The sequence below is a fragment of the Chiloscyllium plagiosum genome, unplaced genomic scaffold, assembly GCF_037043375.1.
Source record: "Chiloscyllium plagiosum isolate Xiang-an unplaced genomic scaffold, Cpla_swu_hap1 HiC_scaffold_42, whole genome shotgun sequence".
Lineage (NCBI taxonomy): Eukaryota > Metazoa > Chordata > Chondrichthyes > Orectolobiformes > Hemiscylliidae > Chiloscyllium > Chiloscyllium plagiosum.
In genome coordinates this window covers 4,414,103-4,428,568 of record NW_028270180.1, presented here as the reverse complement: position 1 = coordinate 4,428,568, position 14,466 = coordinate 4,414,103, and the positions used below count along the sequence as shown (strand labels likewise).

The 14,466-nt window shown below is 43.7% G+C and overlaps 1 protein-coding gene and 1 long non-coding RNA gene across 3 annotated transcripts in view; one reads left to right on the top strand and one right to left on the bottom strand.

Moving 5' to 3' along the window:
* The window catches only part of fes (FES proto-oncogene, tyrosine kinase), a 57,436-nt gene extending 54,650 nt beyond the window's left edge, over positions 1 to 2,786 (bottom strand). The window contains exon 1 of one of the 2 annotated variants that reach the window (XM_043680483.2): positions 2,391 to 2,786. The gene's annotated coding sequence lies outside the window, so the exon portion shown is untranslated. Of the gene's footprint in view, positions 1 to 2,067; positions 2,299 to 2,390 lie in introns of those variants that run through there. The other variant, XM_043680484.2, reaches the window with a different exon arrangement.
* LOC148137549 (uncharacterized) overlaps positions 1 to 14,466 on the top strand; it is a 132,064-nt gene that overhangs the window by 57,899 nt on the left and 59,699 nt on the right. The window lies entirely within an intron of this gene.

The window sequence follows — 14,466 nt, the reverse complement described above, 5'->3', positions numbered from 1 at the left end:
TGTTGTTTGAAGTATAAGTCTTCACCAGAATACTGAGAAAGCAACTTTTAGTGCTTTCCACAGGATCTTGTACATCCCGGAGAAGAAGGCCAGGAAATCAGCATAACATTTATTCTGAAAGGGAATTTCCAATAGTGCAGCACTCCTGCAGTACTACCCAAAGAAAAGTGTTGCTGATGTACTTTAAAAACAAGCTGAAATCAGTTGTTAGAAGTTCTTCACTGCCATATATCTAAAAGTAAGATGCCTGTCAAGCAATAGTCTCACACACAAATAATATTGTGTACATTTTAATTAGGGCAAAAAACATTTCATTTGAGTAAATGTGTGAAATATATTACTTCGGAAGTTTTACACAGGACAAGAATTATTTAATATATTGAGACCTGGACAATTAAAGCTGAGGAGAGGGAAAGGCTGAGCAGTTCCCATCTTCACTGTCTCAGACATATCCTTGGTTTCTCTTGACTGGACTAGTTCAGACTAATGCTGCACCTTTTCAGGCCACCCCACCTTCATATGCAGCAGATGTGGCAGAGTCTGCTCTGCTATGCAACCCTTAACAAAGGTTGACCATTAGGGTAAAAACCATCATCTTAACAGGACAAGAGACTGTTTTCATATCAGTGCAGTAAAAATCTGGTGGTTTCTAATCTGACAATGGAAAGTGAGTAGAGAATAATTAAAAGGGATGAATTACATGAGAATTTTGACAATATTAAAGCTGTTTTAAGTGCACCACTCCCTGTCACACAATGCCATCTTTTACAGCATCCTTCCTCAGTCTTTTTGGGATGTTGGTTTGTGCTGTGCTGGTCAACTCTGACTCAACAACAGGTGTGTCCAATAGGATGTGGTTGAAAGGAGTTAGCCTACATTCTGCCTTTGTCTACCCCTTTACTTCTCATTTTCATCCTGCAGTGCTGGCTTGCAACAACATGGAAAAGAGCCTCCCATTGTCGGATCACAGCCTTTCCATTGGCAAGTCTCAGCTGTACATCCTCTGACTTTTTCTTTAAAAAAGTCATTCACAGGATGTGACTTTCACTGGCTATACCAGCATCTATTGCCCTTCAGGCAGTTGAGAGTCAACCACTTTGCTGTGGGTCTGGTGTCACATGCAAGCCAGACTGGGGAAGGACACGAGATTTTCTTTCCCGAATGGGCATTAATGAACCAGATGGTCTTTTATGACAATCAAGAGTAGTTATAGGGTTGCCATTATCGTAGCTTTTAATTCCAGATTTTTCCTATTTAATTCAGATTTCACTATCTACTATGGTGGGATGCAAACCCTTTTCCTCAGAATGTGAACTTGGGGTTCTAGATGACAAGGAGTAAGTGTGGACTGCAGATGCTGGAGATCAGAGTTGAAAAGTATGGCATTCCTGATGAAGGGCTTATGCCTGAAATGTAGATTCTCCTGCTCTACGGATGCTGCCTGACCTGCTGTGCTTTTCCAGCACCATACATTTTGGTTCTACTTGACAAGCCCAGTAACATTATCACTATGTCACTGCCTCCTGCGGAACAAAACTGTAACAAATGTAAATTTATACAATGCTTTTCACATCTGTACCATCAAGAAGTACTTAAGACATATTGGAATATTTCTGAAGTGTCATCATCTATAGATTAGCAAAAACAGCAGCCATTTTACACAGTTAACTTCCATCATCATCAACAAGAATGACCAATTGACCTATCTATAGTGATGTTAGCTGATGGATAAATGTTGCCAAAGATACCAAGCGAACACTACTTTTATTTTCACATACATCTGAACAGGGAAGAATTAAATATCACATTTGACAGGCAGCAGCTATGATATACCTATTCCAGACACAAACACCTTGAATAATCCTTACAGCATTTCCCATTTTTAATCTCTTAATTCAAGTGTGCAAATTTCATACACACTAACGATTGCATTTCAGATGGCATGTTGAAATATTACAACATAGCTTTGTATTGCTACACTAGTCTCAATCTGTCTATAATGGACGCCCTCTCTCATTTATTACTTTATCAAAATTCAATTGAGACAAAATATGAAAGAACTCTTACTATAAATATTTCCATTAGCAGACACTTGTCACTTCGATAATTCCGGCACCAAGTATATGCTTTCAAAGAGTTTCCGGTAAATTCAATGAGAGTCTTTTTGTCTACTACCGATAATTATTACTTATTTTCATAAGCAGAGATATTGTTAGGAACCACATCATCGCCCGACACCACATCAGAATTTTGAACCAAAGCCTAGGACTGCATCAGGGAAAATAAAACGCTACCAACCTACACAGAGTTGCTTAGCCCTGCCTATTCCCATAACTTATTGTTGACTGGCTCACCGCTTTTAAAAAAATGTGAACAGAGTGTGAAGTTACCGGAAATGGATTCCCGAGAGTTGATTAGGAAACTCTTTCGTTACTCTGAATTTCTCTTTTCCTCAGGTAATTGGCGAAATTGATATATTATTGGGGGAAATGATCCGGTTTGAGAGTCGAAAACTTGTTCAAATACCAATATTAAAGTCCAAAGGCTGAAACTGATGAGGCAGCAGCTCGTGCGAGTTTCTCCCAAATTCCTGGGAATTATTCTTCTTCCTGCTCAGTTACATTATACAAATCCTTAAACACAAATATTTTATTCGGTATCCATCCCAATCTCCTCCAAAAAAAAACAAGTTCCCTTTTCAGTTTACCCTTTACTGTTCCTATTTATCCTTTCTATGTCGTACATCGGCTGTATCTCGGGGCTCTCTGTCTCAGTTTCCTTCCTCTCGACTGTAAAGTGTGAATTTCAAACCAACCTCGGTACGTCGGGCTTAACCCTGTACATGCTGGACCAGTGTCAATTCATCGCTTTTAGAAAATGTTGCACGGATACCTTTAGATGATTTTAGAAGGGAAGATATATTGACAATCTGTCACAAATTGGTATCAATTATTTTGAATTTTATTTTGGAAAAACTTTTTTTTTAAACATTGGCTTTCCAAAACTAATACTGACTAATCGAGTGTAGAATACAAACTGGAGTCATGTGGTTCAGTCAGCGATGTCCTTACCTCTAGATCGGGAGGCCCAGCTCAATCGCACTCCGAAGGGACTCGCTGTACAAAGATCTGGGCAACAGGGGAAAAAATACACCCAATGCCACCCTCACCCTGATGGCCACCTTTGTGTGTGGCTGCATCAAGCTGTGCGTGGATCCCCGGTACGCAAACACCAAGTGTCACTAGGTACTGAGGTTCTACCTGTCCCCGGTGTTGCAAAGGATGGGCCTGGCCTCGCTGCCACGGAACGCTCCAAGTAGTTGGACCATTCCGTATCACCTGTCCTTCGTGGAGAAGTTTATGAAGAAAAACACCTTTGACCACAAGTCCATCAGGAAGTGGTCAGCACGTAGTGTCCTTGAGACCCTTCGGGAAAAGGAGAGGGTGGATCCTGTCGAGCGGTTCCCTGAGCAGACTGTCAAAGCCATTTGGCAGAATGCCTCATCGCCAGAACTTTCCAACAAGCACCAAGACATGGCTTGGCTGGTGGTGAGAAGGGCTCTGCCTGTGAGATCCTTTATGCACGCCTGGACTCTCAGCTGCACTGCACGCTGCCCTTGAAGGGGCTGCGGGGGGGGGGGGGCGGGGGGGTGGAATGAGACTGTCACACACCTCCTACTGGAATGTGCCTACGCAGAAGAAGTCTGGAGAGGAATGCAGTGGCGTTTGTTGAGGTTCATCCCGAGCAGCGCCGTTACGCGGGACTCCGTGCTCTACGGCCTGTTCCCCGGGACGCACACCGAGACGAACATCAACTGTGCCTGGAGGATCATCAACTCGGTGAAGGACGCTCTCTGGGCGGTCCGAAACCTGCTGATCTTCCAGCTGAACGAGTTGACTCCGACAGAGTGTTGCAGACTGGCACATTCCAAGGTCCAGGACTACATGTTGAGGGACGCGCTGAAGCTTGGGCAGCTGCTGCCAAGGCGCGGTGGGGAAAGACCACCGTGTAACATCTGCCTGTCTGAGAAGAGCAGGGGGCCCACGCAGTCATTTGGGCTCCGCTGACGCCTCAGCTAAAAATGTAATCGTACAGACCTGTAAATAGGAATGATTACTCTGTTTTCGGTATGCAAACAAATGGAATGTTTACATATGTATGGTATGTCCAGTTGTATAGATCATCAAAGTATTTATGAATAAAGTATATTTTTGAAATAAAAAAAACCTGCCTGAGAGATGTGATAAAACATGTCAGAGGCCAAAAAAACCCTGCAGATACTGGAATCCAAAGTAGAAAAGCAGGAGGTTGGAAGAAGTTAGCAAGCCAGGCAGCATCAGGAGGTAGAGAAATCAATGAAGGGCTTTTGCCCGAAAAGTCGATTTTCCTGCTCCGAGGATGCTGCCTGACCTGTTGTGCTTTTCCAGCACCACTCTAATCTAGACTCTAATCTCCAGCATCTGCAGTATTCACTTTTGCCTAATGGCAAACCCTTGTTGACCTGAAGCTTGCTGTGTTCTTCCAACCTCCTGCTGGTCTACTTAAAACATCTCAGAGCACATTCATCAAAACTAAATGAGTGCATAGATAATAACTGCAAGTGTAGACTGGACAGGAGAAGAATACGTGTGTTATAATAATTAGGGCTAGTCCAGGAAGGATCATACTAGTTTGGAGCAGAAAGAGGCCATTCGGCAGTTGGAACTTGCTCTGCCATTGAATGAAATCATGGCTGGCCTGACTGTGTCACAACTCCATACTCCACCCAACCAATAACCTTTGACTCCCTTTGAAAAAAAACTTAAGTCATTCATGAGATGACATCCCAAATTGCCCAGAAGGCAGTTAAGAATCAACCACTTTGTTGTGGGTCTGGGGTCACATGTAGGCCAGGCTGGGTAAGAATGGCAGTTTCCTTCCTGAAAAGATATTAGCAAACTGGATGTTCTTTTTCTCAACAATCAACTCATAGTCATAGTCATCGTTAGACTCTTAATTCCAGATTTTTATTGAATTTAAATTCTACTATGGAAGGATTTAAACTTGGGTCCCACTCTGCTGAGGACATGGAGGTCCTGGGCCTCCTTCACCGCCACTCCCTCACCACCAGACGCCTGGAGGAAGAACGCCTCATCTTCCACCTCGGAACACTTCAACCCCAGACCATCTATGTGGACTTCAACAGTTTCCTCATTTCCCCTTCCCCTTCCAAACTTCGAGCTCAGCACTGTCCCCATGACTTGTCCTACCAGCCTATCTTCTTTTCCACCTATCCACTCCACCCTCCTCCATGACCTATCACCTTCATCCCCTCCCCCACTCACCTATTGTACTCTATGCTACTTTCTCCCCACCCCCACCCTCCTGTGGCTTATCTCTCCACTCTTCAGGCTCTCTGCCTGTATTCCTGATGAAGGGCTTTTGCCCGAAATGTCGATTTTACTGCTCCTCGGATGCTGCCTGAACTGCTGTGCTCTTCCAGCACTACTAATCCAGGATCTCTAGTTTAACAGCCCAGTGATAATACCATTAGGCCACCACCTCCCCAAATTAGCATCAGTGAATTAACTATCTCCCATTGCTTTAAAAATATTCAGTGCACCCCACTCTCACTGCTCTCAGAAGATGAGAGTTCACTACAGATTCTGAGAGAAAAAAAAGTACAATCCTCATCTCTCAGGTGAGATATCCTTACTACTAAACTGTGTTCCCTTGTTCTACTTACGACAGACTCCTCTGTTCATTAGAGGGACACAAATTATTTCTATCAGTGTCAGGAGCACCATGGCAACTTGTACTGTGCCTGTGACAAACAAACAACAGGAATTACATGAGAAACTCAGCACATCTGGTAGTGTCTGTGGAGAGAGAAATGGAGTTAACATGGTGTGTCCAATGACTCCTAGTGTCATAGAGTCATAGAGATGTACAGCATAGAAACAGACCCTTCAGTCCAAACCGTCCAGATATCCCAACCCAATCTAGTCCCACCTGCCAGCACCCGGCCCATATCCCTCCAAATCCTTCCTATTCATATATCTATCCAAATGCCTCTTCCACCACTTCCTCTGGCAGCTCATTCCATACACGTACCACCCTCTGCGTGAAAACGTTGCCCTATGGGTCTCTTTTATATCTTTCCATTCTTGAGAATTAATAGCAATGGGAAAAGATGGTATTTATGCTAATGATGGGTGAGGGCAGGGGTGAGCAGATAGGTAGAAACTGTGTTCAGAAAGAGAAAACAGGAAGGCAGATAAATTTGATATAAGCCAGGGAGGAAGAGAAAGTTTGCTGAGCTGGAAGCAACCACATTTCATGATGGACCTGGAGTGTGGGGATGGGTATTGGAAAGGAAGGAGGTGTTCATGCTCTAAACTTGTTAAACTCGATGTTGGGCCTTGAAGGCTGTAAGATCCTTAAGCAGAAAATGAGATGCTGCTCCTCCAATTAGCAATGAGCCTTGCTGGAGCAATGCAGCAGGCCTGAGACGGAAATGTTGGCAATAGGAACATGGTGGTGTATTGAAGTGGCAGCAAACTGGAAGCAACAGGTTATTTTTGTGGACAAAATGTAGGTGTTCTGCAAAGCAGTCACCTAGTCTGTGTTTCAGTTCCCCAGTGTAGAAGAGACTGCATTATGAACAGTGAATACAATGGACTAGATTGAGTGAAGTGCTGGTAAATCACCGTTTCACCTGAAAAGTGTATCTGGGACCTTGGATAGTGAGGAGGTTATCGAGCAGCATAGTGAGGAAAGAGATCAATCTGAGACTGGTACAGTTGAGAAAAGAAGAGAGTCAAGCAGTCAGGGCAGTCAGGGACAAAGCAGAGATCAAGATAGGACTGATAAATTAAACTGCACTTATTTCAACGCAAGAGGCCTAACAGGAAATGTAGATGAACTCAGGGCAAAGTTAGGAACATGGGACTGGGATTTCATAACAATTCCAGAAATGTGGCTCAGAACTGGCAGCTTAATGTTCCAGTATACAAATGCTACAGGAAGGATAGAAAGGGGGGGGGGGGCAAGAGAGGAGGGGGAGTGGCATTTTTGATAAGGGATAGCATTACAGCTGTACTTAGGGAGGATATTCCTGGAAATACATCCAGGGAAGTTATTTGGGTGGAACTGAGAAATAAAAAAAGGATGATCACCTTATTGGGATTTTATTATAGACCTCCAAATAGTCAGAGTGAAATTGAGAAACAAGCTTGTAAGGAGATCTCAGCTATCTGTAAGAATAATAGAGTGGTTATGGTAGGGGATTTAAACTTTCCAAACATTGACTGGGACTGCCATAGTGTTAAGGATTTGATGGAGAGGAATTTGTTAAGTGTGTACAAGAAATTCTTTTGATTCAGTATGTGGATGTACAAAATTTGACCTACTCTTGGAAAATAAGGCATGGCAAGTGATTCAGGTGTCAGTGGGGGAGCACTTTGGGGCCAGCAACCAGAATTCTATTAGTTTTAAAATAGTGATGGAGAAGGATAGACCAGATCTAAATGTTGAAGTTCTAAATTAGAGGAAGGCTAATTTTGATGGTGTTAGCCAACATTGGGGGCAAATGTCCACAGGTAAAGGGACAGCTAGAAAATGAGAAGCCTTCAAAAATGAGATAGAGAGTGCAGAGACAGTATATTCCTGTTAAGGTGAAAGGCTGGTAAATGGAGGGAATGCTGGATGACTAGAGAAATTGAGGGTTTCGTTCAGAAAAAGGAGGAAGCATATGTCGGGTATAACAGGATAGATCAAGTGAATCCTTAGAAGAGTATGAAGGCAGTAGGAGTATACTTAAGAAGGAAATCAGGAAGGCAAATAGGGGACATGAGTTAGCTTTGCCACAAGGGTTAAGGAGAATCAAAAGAGTTTTTTTATAAATACATTAAGGACAAAAGGGTAATTCAGGAGAGAATAGGGCCTCTCAAAGATCAGCAAGGCAGCCTTTATGTGGAGCCGCAGGAGATGGGGGAGATACTAAATGAGTATTTTGCATCAGTGTTTACTGTGGAGAAGACATGGAAGATACAGAATAGATGGTGACATCTTGAAAAATGTCCATATTACAGAGGAAGAAGTGTTGGATTTATTGAAATGCATAAAGGTGGATAAATCCCCTGATCAGGTGTACACTAGAACTCTGTGGGAAGCTAGGGGAGTGATTGCTGGGTCCCTTGCTAAGATATTTGTATCATCGATAGTCACAGGTGAGGTGTCGGAAGACTGGAGGTTGGCTAACTTGGTCCCACTGTTTAAGAAAGATCGTAAGGACAAGCCAGGGAACTATACACCAGTGATCCTGACGTCAGTGGTGGGCAAGTTGTTGGAGGGAATCCTGAGGGACAGGATTTACATGTATCTGGAAAGGCAAAGACGGATTAGGTATAGTCAACATAGCTGTGTGTGGGGGAAATCATGTCTCATGAACTTGATTATGATTAGATTAGATTCCCTACAGTGTGGAAACAGGCCCTTCGGCCCGACCAGTTCACACCGACCCTCCGAAGAGTAACAAACCCAGACCCATTTCCCTCTGACTGATGCACCTAACACTATGGGCAATTTAGCATGGCCAATTCACCTGACCTGCACATCTTTGGACTGTGGGAGGAAACCGGAGCACCCAGAGGAAACCCACGCAGACACAGGGAGAATGTGCAAACTCCACACAGACGGTCACCCAAGGCTGGAATTGAACCTGGGACCCTAGTGCTGTGAGGCAGCAGTGCTAACCACTGAGCCACCATGCCACCCATGTTTTTTAAAGAAGTAACAAAGAGGATTGATGAGGGCAGAGTGGTGGACGTAATCCATATGGACTTCAGTAAGGGATTCAACAAGGTTCCCCATGGGAAACTGGTTAGCAAGGTTAGATCTCATGGAATACAGGGAGAACTAGTCATTTGGATACAGAACTGGCTCGAAGGTAGAAGACAGAGGGTGGTGGTGGAGGGTTGTTTTTCAGACTGGAGGCCTGTGACCAGTGGAGTGCCACAAGGATTGGTGCTGGGTCCACTACTTTTCATCATTTATATAAATGATTTGGAATGTGAACGTACGAGGTATAGTTACTAAGTTTGCAGGTGACACCAAAATTGGAGGTGTAGTGGACAGCGAAGAAGGTTACCTCAGATTACAAGGGGATCTTGATCTGATGGTCCAATGGGCTGAGGAATGGCAGATGGAGTTTAATTTAGATAAATATGTGAATTACTACATTTTGGGAAAGCAAATCTTAGCAGGACTTATGCACTTAATGGTAAGGTCCTTGGGAATGTTGCTGAACAAAGAGACCTTGAAATGCAGGTTCATAGCTCTTTGAAAGTAGAGTCACAGGTCGATAGGATAGTGAAGAAGATAGGTAAAAACAAGGACTGCAGATGCTGGAAACCAGATTCTAGACTAGAGTAGTGCTGGAAAAGCACAGCAGTTTAGGCAGCATCCGAGGAAAGGAAAATCGACGTTTCGGGCAAAACCCCTTCATCAGGAATAGAGGCAGAGTGCCTGCAGGGTGGAGAGATAAATGAGAGGAGGGTGGGGTGGGGAGAAAGTAGCATAGAGTACAATAAGTGAATGGGGTAGGGATGGAGGTGATAGGTCAGAGAGGAGGGTGGAGTGGATAGGTGGGAAGGAAGATTGACAGGTAGGACAAGTCATGGGGACAGTGCTGAGCTGGAAGTTTGGAACTGGGGTGAGGTGGGAGAAGGGGAAATGAGGAAACTGGAGAAGTCCACATTGATGCCCTGGGGTTGAAGTGTTCCGAGGCGGAAGATGAGGTGTCAGGTGGTGAGGGAGCGGCGGTGAAGGAGGCCCAGGACCTCCATGTCCTCAGCAGACTGGGAAGGGGAATTGAAATGTTGAGCCACAGGGCAGTATGGTCGATTGGTGTGGGTGTCCCAGAGATCTTCCCTAAAGCGCTCTGCTAGGAGACATCCAGTCTCCCCGATGTAGAGGAGACCGCATCGGGAGCAACGGATATAATAAATGATATTGGTGGATGTGCAGGTAAAACTTTGATGGATGTGGAAGGCTCCTTTGGGGCCTTGGATGGAGGTGAGGGAGGAGGTGTGGGTGCAGGTTTTGCAATTCCTTGCAGGGGAAGGTGCCAGGATGGGAGGGTGGGTTGTAGGGGGGGCGTGGACCTGACCAGGTAGTCATGGAGAGAATAGTCTTTGCAGAAGGTGGAAAGGGGTGGGGAGGGAAATATACCCTAGTGGTGGGGTCCGTTTGGAGGTGGTGGAAATGTCGTCGGATGATTTGGTTTATGATAAGGTTGGTAGGGTGAAAGGTGAGCACCAGGGGCTTTCTGTCCTTGTTACGTTTGGAGGGGTGGGGTCTGAGGGTGGAGTTTTGGGATGTGGACGAGATGCATTGGAGGGCATCTTTAACCTCCTCTCATTTACCTCTCCACCTTGCAGGCACTCTGCCTCTATTCCTGATGAAGGGCTTTTGCCCGAAATGTCGATTTTCCTGCTCCTCGGCTGCTGTGCTTTTCCAGCACACTCTAATCTAGTGAAAAGGTGTTTGGTATGTTTTCCTTTATTGGTCAGAGTATTGAGTATAGGAGTTGGGAGGTCATATTGCAGATGTACAGGATGTTGATTAGGCCACTTTGGAATATTGCATGCAATTCTGGTCTCCTTCCAATCGGAAGGATGTTGTAAAACTTGAAAGTGTTCAGAAAAGATTTACAAGGATGTTGCCAGGATTGGAGGATTTGAGCTATGGGGAGAGGTTGAATAGGCTAGGGCTGTTTTCCCTGGAGCATCAGAGGCTGAGAAAAGACCTTATAAAGGTTTATAAAATCAGGAGGGGCATGGGTGGAATAAACAGACAAGGTCTTTTCCCTGGGGTGGAAAAGTCCAGAACTAGAGGGCATAGGTTTAGGGCGAGAGGGGTAAGATATAAAAAAAACCTAAGGGGCAACGTTTTCATGCAGAGGGTGGTGCATGTATGGAATGAGCTGCCAGAGGAATTTGTGGAGGCTGGTACAATTGCAACATTTAAAAGGCATCTGGATGGGTATATGAATAGGAAGGGTTTGGAGGGATATGGGCCGGGTGCTGAAAGCGGGACTAGATTATGTTGAGATATCTGGTCAGTATGGACGAGTTGGACCGAAGGGTCTGTTTCTATGCTATGCATCTCTATGACTCTATGACCCTAAATGACTTTAGTACAGGAAACAGGCTGTGAGCAAAAGCAGACCAACCAGTGTTAATTGCGAACATTTTCAAGTGCTAATACTGTGAGTTAGTTTGCGAGTCAAGATTGCTGTGTGGGAAATCAACGGGAGCTTTGCATCAATGCACTGATGTAGCTCTGCACTTTCACTGCCCAGATTAGTGGTGGAAGGGTAAGAGAGAAGTATGGTTGTGAATATGTTTGTTGCAACTGGGGACACAATGTTGCTCCACACTTAAAGAAAGGGACAGAAGTGTATTGCAAGTAACAAAATGGAAATGTGACTGGAGATAGCTCTTGGATGGGGCGGGGCTGGGTACAATGTGAGGATACTATTCTGTGTCTAATCTGAGATGACAGTAAATACTTGGCATTGACTGAAGACATCAAGGTCAGGGAAACCCACAAGGTTAACATCAAGTTCATCCGTCATCCCATGGACAAAACAGACTGGACCTCAGCCATTTTTAAAATTCAGTTGGGGGTCAATTGAAGCAGTGATAAAAGTTATTCATACAAGTGGCTGTTCAGCCATAAACCATCCAAACATGCAGTCAAGGGAGGGTGGAGAAGCGATCTTTGAAGTTTTAGAGACAGACAATGAGGTGAAGAGGTTTAAAGAAGTGAATTTCAGACAATTGTGCTTTCTGGTTTCAAGCTCTGTCATTGGTGAAATGAGAGGAAAAGGCCAGAGGACATAGAGCAGAAGCAACTGAGCTAGGCTGTTGTGTTGTTATGGATCAGGCCAGACTCACTCAAAACATTTCAACAAAGTAGCCAGGATCTTAACTTTGATGGTTGTTTTAAGCAGGTAAGCAGTGGATATTCCTGAAGAGATCCAGCTGGTCAAACCATTTAGTTTTAAGTAAAACTGAATTTATTTACAAGATTATTGAATGAAACACAAACAAAAGAGAACAGAATACCGAATAACAGCCTATCCAAAAACTCAACAGATCATCCCAACTTAATGCTGTTCGAAATACTTGCAACAATCCCCATAAACACCCCTTGGCACAAAAGGTAAAATCAAACCCAGGGTCTTACAGGAGAGATGTCAGAAAGAGAGAGGACCAACATGGCCCTGCTTCTTCGGGTCCAGCAGCTTCAAAGCTAAAAGAGAAAAGCTAAAGCAACCCAAACCAAACCAGACCAGAGAAAAGCAAAGCTGGGAGAACAGTCCACTCCCCTTTCATTGTACAAGTGTTTCTTTTTAAACTGGAAAGCCTTTTGCCTGAGGAAATATCTGTTAGCTATAATCAAACTGGTCCTAAAACCCTTCAACTTAGACTTTTTGAAGTCTGTGTCTTTTACGACCTCTGGAAGAAACCAAGGAAATATAACCTTGTTAAAGGAGCAGCATCTTCACAGGGTTAAGAGCCACCAAATGCTTAGCTTCATCAATCATGTCCCAGGCTCAGACTCAGAATTGGTCAATGATACTGCTCATTTGTTATTCCCTTCTCAGACCAGTCTATGGTTAAACCAAGCAAACCTTAAAAATTGCACCTAGCCTTCCACCGTGGGTATTATGTAGGTTCAAGGATGCAGTGCAGGCACTGAGTGGGAGGAGGGAGTCTTGACAGCTTTGTATTGTTAGCCATAACCAGTTCCATTAACCTGAAAACCAAATCCATAAATATGAGAGATTTTCACCAATCCTCCATGCAGCTAATTTTGGAGAAAAATGTTAATCACAGATTATAAGAATGTGGAACGCATTGCCACAACAACTGGTTGAGATAAATAGCTGAGTTGCTTTTAAGAAAAGTCTAGATTTTATGAAAGGGAACCACGGAATGGCAAGATATGATGATAGGATTAGAAGCAGAGTGGTGGAAAAGGTTCGTACCGAGCAAATCTACAATTTGTTACACCAAAAGCCCTGTTTCTCTGTTGTAAAATCTATGTAGTTCTCTGTGTGAAACTAGGCTGGTGGAATTGAATCTAACATTCACTATAAGAAGTTTACAGGCCATTTCTGTCTGTGATTTCTCTCATCCACATTTCCAGAGATTGAACGAGAAAGCTTTGCAGCAACTAGTCCTTGCTTTCTGCAGGATAACTGAGCTAGGAAACTCTCCTACTTATACCACTTGCCATCAGGTGTGCGAGTAGGACTTATACGCTGATACATCAACTTGTTTGGCCACTTTATGAATGTATCTTCAACAAATAAGTCCTAGCATAGGACTCAACCAAGAGATTCTGGTCCAGATGTAGGGGCACTACCACTGCACCAACAAATCTCCCACAAAGGTCACTTCTAATGCCAAATAAAACTGTTTCAAGTTTCAGAGGACTGCATAAGAATTTCCAGCTTCCCACTGACATCATGTACCAGGGAAATTCAATGAGCTTCTCATTCCCTAGTTCCCATATCTTGGTAAAACAGTTTAATATTCAGCATCCCAGGTAAAAGGTCAAGACTGATAGAAGAGCATGTGAAAGTTTCAAGGAAGTGTGAAGACATGTCAAATCAGAATCTAGCTGGTCAGAAAAACACAATCTTGTTGAGGAGGGAAGACTATAGAAGGTGATTTTTAAAGCTGGGATAAGTGTGCGAGTATGGGATCCCAGCAGATAATAAAGGGAAGTTGTTTTTTAAAGCAGTGATTTGGGGACACAGCAAGGAGAGATTCCAAGTCAAGTGTTGTCAAAATTCTTCAGCTGGATAATCATATTGTGAGAACAGTGATGTTGATAATGCTCAAATTCCAAACTGGACAGATGTATTGCTGAGTCTACACAACCTGTCTGAGTCCAGCAGACATTGAGTGTTTCCTTCTGGATTATACAACAAATCAATTTCCTAAATTATTGTCTTTCATTATGACACAACAGATAATCTTCTGACTCAGATTCAAGGGTGTTACCAACTGAGCTAAGCTCACATGTCAGTATAATTTAATAAACTGATCAGATTTAGAAATATACTTCATCGAGGCACAATTTCCTCATTCCTGTTGAACATGCCAACATTAATAGGATTGGTATGAGCTAACAATTCTCTAGAACAACAGAAAGTTGGCAAGGCTCCCTCCTCCCACACAATGCGTGCTCTGCACACTTGAAACTATATGATGTCCACTTCAGCTGGCTTTTTGCACCCAGGGCAATCTTCAAACACAGGAAACCTTCTTGTCTGTCCGTCAAAATTATAGCCAAGCCTTACTGGTAATAGAGCAGCTTTATTTAAATCTGAGAAACCTGACAGGAAAAGTCCACAGGATATGGCAAAAGGGAGACACAGGAGATAGTGTGTGAGATAAAACCAGA